The sequence below is a fragment of the Carcharhinus amblyrhynchos genome, unplaced genomic scaffold (assembly GCF_965287045.1).
Source record: "Carcharhinus amblyrhynchos unplaced genomic scaffold, sCarAmb.v2.hapA chromosome_357, whole genome shotgun sequence".
Classification (NCBI taxonomy): Eukaryota; Metazoa; Chordata; class Chondrichthyes; order Carcharhiniformes; family Carcharhinidae; genus Carcharhinus; species Carcharhinus amblyrhynchos.
Genome location: NW_027650097.1, coordinates 49380 through 59592, shown reverse-complemented (window position 1 = coordinate 59592; position 10213 = coordinate 49380).

Below are 10213 nucleotides of genomic sequence, written 5' to 3'. Positions count from 1 at the left end.
GGACATCCTTTCCTGCAGTGTATCAGGTAGACAACGTTGGCCAAGTTGCAAGAGTATGTACCGTATACCTGGTGGGTGGTATTCTCACGTGAGATGATGGCATCCGTGTCAATGGTCTGGCATGTCTTGCAGAGGTTGCTGTGGCAGGGTTGTGTGGCGTCGTGGTCACTGTTCTCCTGAGGGTTGGGTAGTTTGCTGTGGACAATGGTCTGTTTGAGGTTGTGCCATTGTTTGAAGCAAGTAGTGGGGGTGTGGGATTCTAAGGATCTATAAACTAAAACTCTCCAGCCTAGGCAGCATCCTGGTGAATCTCCTCCGCACCCTCTCCAGTGCAATCACAAGCTTCCTATAGCGTGGAGACCAGAACTGCACAGAGTCCTCTAGCTGTGGCTTAGTCAGCATTGTATACAGCTCCATCACAACCTCTTATACTCCACCTCAGAACTTTTCCATCCTGCCTGCCACGGACCACGCAAAGATCCGGATGACTTTGGATGGGATTTTCCAGCCTTGGGGTGAGCGTGGTCGGAAAACCCTGCCCTATGCCTCGGCTAATAAGGATGTATCCACCATATGCCTCATAACTACTTTATCCACTTGTCCTGTTACCTTAAGGGACCAGCGTAATACACGGCAAGGACCCTCTGATCCTGGGTTCTTCCCAGGATTCTGTCAGTTATCCTGAATTCCCTTGCTTTGCTTTTCCCGCCCAAGTGCGTCACCTCAGGCTTATCCAGATTGATCCAAGGATGACTGAGGACAGGGACATATTTGTGGATATATTCTCCTCTTGCTCCTCTGACTTGTTTAATTGTCCACCACCAGTCCACAGATTTCCACTTACTTCCTCTACAAGCCTGGATAACAAAAACTTTGGGTTTGAGTTGAGTTTGAAATCTGGGCAGATTTTATCATCGGACACCGAGAATATCTCCTTCCATTCTGCGCCCCGGCCTCTATCCATTCCGTGGATTGTTCCCTCCGGGCATTGCTGACGTTCCGCAACTCGTCGATCCCAATGGTAATGGGGTAATGGTAAGTTACTTGGTTGTGTGGTTGAGCAGAGAGATCTTGATGTCCGTGTGCACAGACCCCTGAAAGTTGGCACCCAGGTTGATAGGGTTGTTAAGAAGGTGTACGGTGTGTTAGCTTTTATTGGTAGAGGGATTGAGTTTCAGAGCCATGAGGTCATGTTGCAGTACAAAACTCTGGTGCGGCTGCATTTGAAGTATTACGTACAGTTCTGGTCGCCACATTATAGGAAGGATGTGGAGGCATTGGAAAGGGTGCAGAGGAGATTTACCAGGATATTGTCTGGTATAGTGGGAAGGTCTTATGAGGAAAGGCTGAGGGACTTGAGGCTGTTTTCATTAGAGAGAAGAAGGTTAAGAGGTGACTTAATAGAGGCATATAAGATGATTAGAGGATTAGATAGGATGGATAATGAGAGCCTTTTTTCTCAGATGGAGATAGCTAGCAGGAGGGGACATAGCTTTAAATTGAGGGATGATAGATATAGGACCGATGTCAGAGGTAGGTTCTTTACTCAGAGAGAAGTGAGGGCCTGCAACAGTAGTGGACTCGCCGACATTAAGGGCACTTAAATGATCATTTGATAAACATATGGATGATATTGGAATAGTGTAGGTTAGATGGCTTTAGATTGGTTTCACAGCTCGGCACAACATCGAGGGCTGAAGGGTCTGTACTGCGCTGTAACGTTCTATATTCTATGATTTTGTTCCAGGGTGGCTCCACTGCCTGGAGTATTTCCTGAGCGAACGAGATGGGTGTTCAGACGGGAACCGCGACAGAGCTCCAGGATTGAGAAGGGGAAGTGCTACAGGTAACTTTCCGTCACACAAAAACAAAAAAACCCTTTCACCGTACCCCCAGCATGAACCCCGAACATTCAGCCCCCTTGCTGTGAAGTGCCAGGGGGACTGGAGGATGGCTAATGTGGTTCCAGTTTTCCAGAAGAGTTGTGGAACCAAGAAAAGAACCAAGAAAATTACAGCACAGGAACAGCCATTCAGCCCTCCAAGCCTGCACCGACCATGCTGCCCCACTGAACTAAAACCCCCTACCCTTTCGGGGACCATATCCCTCTATTCCCATCCTATTCACGTAATTGTCAAGATGCCCTTGAAAGTAACTATCGTATCCACTTCCACTACCTTCCCCGGCAATGAGTTCCAGGCTCCTCCCGTCCTCTGTGTAAAAAAATTTGCCTCATACATCTCCTTTAAATCTTGCCCCTCGCACCTTAAATCTATGCCCCCTAGTAATTGACTCTTCCACCTGGGAAAAAAGCTTCTGACTATCCACTCTGTCCGTGCCTCTCATAATCTTGTAGACTTCATCGGGTCTGCCTCAGCCTCCGTCGCTCCAGTGAGAACAAACCAAGTTTCTCCAACCTCTCCTCATAGCTACTGCCCTCCGTACCAGGCAACATCCTAGTAAATCTCTTCTGTACCCTCTCCAAAGCCTCTACACCCTTCTGGTAGTGTGGCAACCAGAATTGAACACGATATTCCAAGTGTGGCTAAGGTTCTATAAAGCTGCAACATGACTTGCCAATTGTTAAACTCAATGTCCCGGCCGACAAAGGCAAGCATGCTGTATGCCTTCTTGAACCAGGGAATTACAGATTAGTGAGTCTCATGTCAATGGTGGGGAAACTATTGGAGAAACCCCTGAAGGAGAGAATCTATCTCCACTTGGAAAGGCATGGGTTAATTAGGGACAGTCAACATGGCTTTGTCAGAGGGAGGTCACGCCTAATAATTTGTTAGAATTTTCTCAAAATGTGATTGAGTGTGGGTGGGGGAAGTGCAGTTGATATAGTTTGTCTGGATTTTAGCAAAGCCTTTGACAAGGTCCCACATGGGAGACTGATTGAGAAGTTGAAGCATGTGGAATTCAGGGAAACTTGGTGAGCTGGATCCAAAACTGGCTTAGTAATATTTTATTTATTAGTCACAAATAGGCTTACATTGACACTGCAATGAAGTTACTATGAAAATCCCTAATTGCCACACGCTGGCTCCTGTTCGGGTACACTGAGGGAGAATTTAGCACGACCATTGTACCTAACCAACACGTCTTTCGGATTGTAGGAGGAATGTGCAGACTCTGCACAGAGAGTGACCCATGCCGGGAATCGAACCCTGGGTACCTGGCGCTGTGAGGCAGCGGTGCTAACCACTGTGTCACCATTCCACCTGTAGGGCACACAGAATGGTGGTCGAAGGCTGTTTGAGTGACTGGAGGCTGGTGTCCTGCGAGGGTTCAGTGCTGGGTCCCCTATTGTTTGCTATAAACATTAATGATGTAGATGAGAATATGTGGGGAATGATAAGTACGTTTGCAAACAACACCAAGATTTGTAGGGTGGTTAGTAATGAAGAAGATGGTCGTAGGTTACTGGAAGATATAGATGGGTTGGTCAGATGAGAAAGCATTTGGTATTTAACCATGAAAAGTGAGGTGATGCACTTTGGATACTGTGAATGACATGGGAGTATTTAATGAATAGCAGGACACTAGGAAGCTTAGAGGAAATGATGGATCTTGGGGTAATTGTTCACAGATCCCTGAAGGCGGCAGAGCAGATGAATAGGGTAGTTGAGAAGGCATATGGGACACTGCTTTTATCAGTCACGGGATAGAGTATAAGAGCAAGAGGTAATGTTGGAGTTGTACAGAGCATTGGTCAGGACACAGCTGGAGTACTGTGTGCAGCTTTGGTCCCCTCACCACAGGAAGGGTGTGATTGCACTGGAGGGGGTACAGAGGAGGATCACCGGGATGCTGCTTGGGACGGAGCATTTCAGCTATAAGGAGAGATTGGATAAGCTTGGATTGTTTCCTCTAGCTGTGGAGATGCCGGCGTTGGACTGGGGTAAACACAGTAAGAAGTCTCAACACCAGGTTAAAGTCCAGCAGATTTATTTGGTAGCAAACACCACTAGCTTTCGGAGCGCCGCTCCTTCGGGTGAGAGCAGAGGAGGCTGAGAGGGGACATGACTGAGATATATAAGATGATGAGGGATATGGACAGGGTAAATAGGAAGCAGCTGTTCCCCTTGGTTGAGGGCTCAATCACGAGGGGGCATACATTAGGGTGAGGGGCAGCAGGAGATTCAGAGGGGATTTAAGATATATTTTCACTCGGAGAGTGGTGGGAATCTGGAATACATTACCTAGGAGGCCGGCAACCTTCCAACCTTTAAAAAGTATTTGGGTGAGCACTTGAAATATCGTAACATTCAGGGACAAGTGCAGGAAAATGGGATTAGTGAGACTTTATTGGTAGTTATTGTCAGACTCGATGGGCCGAAGGGCCATTTTATGCTCGAGAGCTCGATGACTCTATGACCAAAGACATTGAATCTTCCCTTATTTGTTGGGTCTCAGCAGAGCGGACTGAGGCACGGTGGCGCAGTGATTCACAATGTTGCCTCACAGCACCAGGGACCTGGGTTCGATTCCCAGCTTGGTTCACTGTCTGTGTGGAGTCTGCATCTTCTCCCTGTGTCTGCGTGGGTTTCCTCTGGGTGCTCCAGTTTCTAGCCCCAGTCCGAAAGACGTGCTGGTTAGGGTGCATTGGCCGTGCTAAATTCCCTTTCAATGTGCCCGAACAGGCACCAGAGTGTATCCCTGTAACTTCCTCCACCCCGTACAAACCCTGGTATCTCTGTAACTTCCTCCAGCCCCTACAACCCCCCCATCTCTGTAACCTCCTCCAGCCTGTACAACCCTCCCTATCTCTGTAACCTCCTCCAGGCCATACCATCCTCCCTATCTCTGTAACCTCCTACAGCCCTCCCTATCTCCCTAACTCCTCCAGGTTTTGCTCGGTCCTCTGGGGGGAAGTCGATCAGGAGCAGCCAGAGCAGGGCGTTACCTGGTGCTGCAATCAGACAGTTTCCTGGGCAACAAATAGGTAAGGAAGTACTGGGAGTGAAAGAGAAAGCATTCAGTTTGAAGGGTGTGGCCCATACGGACTTTGAGTTCGATCGAGGAGGGATCAAAGTTGGTGCTCAGGAGAAGAGGACCAGTTTCCAATGGCGTTGCTCGATAAAGGTGCGTACGCCAGGGGTTAGAGTGTGTGAGGTGGGCAGTAAAATGGGAGGAGGTTTGGGATAGATGGAGGGGATCACACAGAGTGGGGATTGGACGGGACATGGGGAATACGGGGAAGTATTGAGTGGATCTGCGCCGGGTCCCAGATATTTACAATCCACTACAATGGGTTGTCGGTGTCTACAAGGAAAGGACGGAGTGTAATGGATTATCAAAGGGTGGCACAGCGGTTAGCACTGCTGCCTCAGAGCACCACGGTCTCGGGTTCAATTCCTGGCTCGGGTTACTGTCTGTGTGGAACCTGCACATTCTCCCCGTGTCTGCATGGGTTTCATCCGGGTGCCCCGGTTTCCTGCCCCAGTCTGAAAGACGTGCTGGTTAGGGTGCATTGGCCATGCTAAATTCTCTCTCAATGTACCCGAACAGGCACCAGAGTGTATCTCTGTAACTTCCTCCAGCCTCTTCAATCCTCGCTACCTCTGTAATCCACTCCAGCAGATACAACTAACTCTAACTCTGTAACCTCCTCCAGCTCGTACAACCCTCCCTATCTCTGTAATCTCCTCCAGCCCCTACAACCATCCCTATCTCTGTAACCTCCTCCAGGTACCGACAATCCTCCCTATCTCTGTAACCTCGTCCAGTCCCTACAACCCTCCCTATCTCTGTAACCTTCTTCAGTCCCTACAACCCTCCCTATCTCTGTAACCTCCTCCAGGTTTTGCTCGGTCCTCTGGGGGGAATTCGATCAGGAGCACACGGAGGAGGGCGTTACCTGGTGCTGGAATCAGACGGTTTCCTGGGCAATAAATAGGGAAGGAAGTACTGGGAGTGAAAGAGAAAGCATTCAGTTTGAAGGGTGTGGCCCATACGGACTTTGAGTTCGATCGAGGAGGGATCAAAGTTGGTGCTCAGGAGAAGAGGACCAGTTTCCAATGGCGTTGCTCGATAAAGGTGCGTACACCAGGGGTTAGAGTGTGCGAGGTGGGCAGTAAAATGGGAGGAGGTTTGGGATAGACGGAGGGGATCACACAGAGTGGGGATTGGACGAGACGTTTCCCGGAATGGGAGGAAGTATTGAGTGGATCTGCACCGGGTCCCAGATATTTACAATCCATTACAATGGGTTGTCGGTGTCTACAAGGAACGGACGGAGTATAATGGATTATCAAAGGGTGGCACAGCGGTTAGCACTGCTGCCTCACAGTACCGTGGTCTCGGGTTCAATTCCTGGCATGGGTCACTGTCTGTATGGAGTCTGCACCTTCTCCCTCTGTCTGCATGGGTTTCATCCGGGTGCTCTGGTTTCCTGCCCCAGTCTGAAAGACGTGCTGGTTAGGGTGCATTGGCCGTGCTAAATTGTCTCTCAATGTACCCGAACAGGCACCGGAGTGTATCTCTGTAACATCCTCCAGCCCCTACAACCTTCCCTATCTCTGTAACCTCCTCCAACCCGTACAACCCTCCCTATCTCTGTATCCTCCTCCAGTCCCTACAACCCTCCCTATCTCTGTAACCTCCTCCAGCCCCTACAACCCTCCCTATCTCTGTAACCTCCTCCAGGTTTTGCTCGGTCCTCTGGGGGGAAGTCGATCAGGAGCAGCCGGAGGAGGGCGTTACCTGGTGCTGGAATCAGACGGTTTCCTGGGCAATAAATAGGTAAGGAAGTACTGGGAGTGAAAGAGAAAGCATTCAGTTTGAAGGGTGTGGCCCATATGGACTTTGAGTTCGATCGAGGAGGGATCAAAGTTGGTGCTCAGGAGAAGAGGACCAGTTTCCAATGGCGTTGCTCGATAAAGGTGCGTACACCAGGGGTTAGAGTGTGTGAGGTGGGCAGTAAAATGGATGGAGGTTTGGGATAGACGGAGGGGATCACACAGAGTGGGGATTGGACGGGACATGGGGAATGGGAGGAAGTATTGAGTGGATCTGCGCCGGGTCCCAGATATTTACAATCCATTACAATGGGTTGTCAGTGTCTGCAAGGAAAGGACGGAGTGTAATGGATTATCAAAGGGTGGCACAGCGGTTAGCACTGCTGCCTCACAGCACCACGGTCTCGGGTTCAATTCCTGGCTCGGGCCACTGTCTGTGTGGAATCCGCACATTCTCCCCGTGTCTGCATGGGTTTCATCCGGGTGCCCCGGTTTCCTGCCCCAGTCTGAAAGACGTGCTGGTTAGGGTGTATTGGCCATGCTAAATTCTCTCTCAATGTACCCGAACAGGCACCAGAGTGTATCTCTAACTTCACCCAGCCCCTACATCCCTCCCTATCTCTGTAACTTCCTCCAGCCTCTTCAATCCTCGCTACCTCTGTAATCCACTCCAGCAGGTACAACCCTCCCTAACTGTGTAACCTCCTCCAGCTCCTACAACCCTCCCTATCTCTAATCTCCTCCGGTCCCTACAACCATCCCTATCTCTGTAACCTCCTCCAGGTACCAACAATCCTCCCTATCTCTGTAACCTCCTCCAGTCCCTACAACCGTCCCTATCTCTATAACCTCCTCCAGCCCCTACAACCCTCCCTATCTCTGTAACCTCCTCCAGGTTTTGCTCGGTCCTCTGGGGGGAAGTCGATCAGGAGCAGCCGGAGGAGGGCGTTACCTGGTGCTGGAATCAGACGGTTTCCTGGGCAATAAATAGGGAAGGAAGTACTGGGAGTGAAAGAGAAAGCATTCAGTTTGAAGGGTGTGGCCCATACGGACTTTGAGTTCGATCGAGGAGGGATCAAAGTTGGTGCTCAGGAGAAGAGGACCAGTTTCCAATGGCATTGCTCGATAAAGGTGCGTACACCAGGGGTTAGAGTGTGCGAGGTGGGCAGTAAAATGGATGGAGGTTTGGGATAGACGGAGGGGATCACACAGAGTGGGGATTGGACGGGATATTTCCCGGAATGGGAGGAAGTATTGAGTGGATCTGCGCCGGGTCCCAGATATTTACAATCCATTACAATGGGTTGTCGGTGTCTACAAGGAAAGGACGGAGTGTAATGGATTATCAAAGGGTGGCACAGCGGTTAGCACTGCTGCCTCACAGTACCGTGGTCTCGGGTTCGATTCCCAGCTCGGGTCACTGTCTGTATGGAGACTGCACCTTCTCCCTGTGTCTGCATGGGTTTCATCCGGGTGCTCTGGTTTCCTGCCCCAGTCTGAAAGACGTGCTGGTTAGGGTGCATTGGCCGTGCTAAATTCTCTCTCAATGTACCCGAACAGGCACCGGAGTGTATCTCTGTAACTTCCTCCAGCCCCTACAGCCCTCCCTATCTCTGTAACATCCTCCAGCACCTACAATCCTCCCTATCTCTAACCTCCTCCAGCCACTACAACCCTCACTATCTCAGTAACCTCCTACAACCCTCCCTACCTCTGTAACCTCCTCCAGCCCCTAACAAGCTTCCCTACCTCTGTAACCTCCTCCAGCCCCTAACAAGCTTCCCTACCTCTGTAACCTCCTCCAGCCCCCTAACAACCCTCCCTATCTCTGTAATCTCCTCCAGCCTCTATAACCTTCCCTATCTCTGTAACCTTCTCCAGGCCCTACAACGCTCCCTATCTCTGTAACCTCCAACAGTCCCTACAACCCTCCCTATCTCTGTAACCTCATCCAGGCCCTACAACCCTCCCTATCTCTGTAACCTCCAACAGTCCCTACAACCCTCCCTATCTCTGTAACCTCATCCAGGCCCTACAACCCTCCCTATTTCCCGAACCTCCTCCAATCCCCTGCAACCCTCCCTATCAATAATTTCCTCCAGCCCCTACAACTCTCACTATCTCTGCACCTCCTCCACCTCCTACAACCTTCCTATCTCTGTAACCTCCACCAGCCCCTACAACCCTCCCTATCTCTATGACCTTCCTCCAGCCCCTGCAACTCGCACTTTCTCTGTAACTTCCTCCAGCCCCTACAACCCTCCCTATCTCTTTAACCTCCTCCAGTCCCTACAACCCTCCCTATCTCTGTAACCTACTCCAGGTTTTGCTCGGTCCTCTGGGGGGAAGTCGATCAGGAGCAGCTGGAGCAGGGCGTTACCTGGTGCTGGAATCAGACGGTTTCCTGGGCAATAAATAGGGAAGGAAGTACTGGGAGTGAAAGAGAAAGCATTCAGTTTGAAGGGTGTTGCCCATACGGACTTTGAGTTCGATCGAGGAGGGATCAAAGTTGGTGCTCAGGAGAAGAGGACCAGTTTCCAATGGCGTTGCTCGATAAAGGTGCGTACACCAGGGGTTAGAGTGTGTGAGGTGGGCAGTAAAATGGGAGGAGGTTTGGGATAGACGGAGGGGATCACACAGAGTGGGGATTGGTCGGGACGTTTCCCGGAATGGAAGGAAGTATTGAGTGGATCTGTGCCGGGTCCCAGATATTTACAATCCATTACAATGGGTTGTCGGTGTCTACAAGGAAAGGACGGAGTATAATGGATTATCCAAGGGTGGCACAGCGGTTAGCACTGCTGCCTCACAGTACCGTGGTCTCGGGTTCAATTCCTGGCATGGGTCACTGTCTGTATGGAGTCTGCACCTTCTCCATCTGTCTGCATGGGTTTCATCCGGGTGCTCTGGTTTCCTGCCCCAGTCTGAAAGACGTGCTGGTTAGGGTGCATTGGTCGTGCTAAATTCTGTCTCAATGTACCCGAACAGGCACCGGAGTGTATCTCTGTAACATCCTCCAGCCCCTACAACCTTCCCTATCTCTGTCATCTCCTCCAGTCCCTACAACCCTCCCTATCTCTGTATCCTCCTCCAGTCCCTACAACCCTCCCTATCTCTATAACCTCCTCCAGCCCCTACAACCCTCCCTATCTCTGTAACCTCCTCCAGGTTTTGCTCGGTCCTCTGGGGGGAAGTCGATCAGGAGCAGCCGGAGGAGGGCGTTACCTGGTGCTGGAATCAGACGGTTTCCTGGGCAATAAATAGGTAAGGAAGTACTGGGAGTGAAAGAGAAAGCATTCAGTTTCAAGGGTGTGGCCCACATGGACTTTGAGTTCGATCGAGGAGGGATCAAAGTTGGTGCTCAGGAGAAGAGGACCAGTTTCCAATGGCGTTGCTCAATAAGGTGCGTACACCAGGGGTTAGAGTGTGTGAGGTGGGCAGTAAAATGGATGGAGGTTTGGGATAGACGG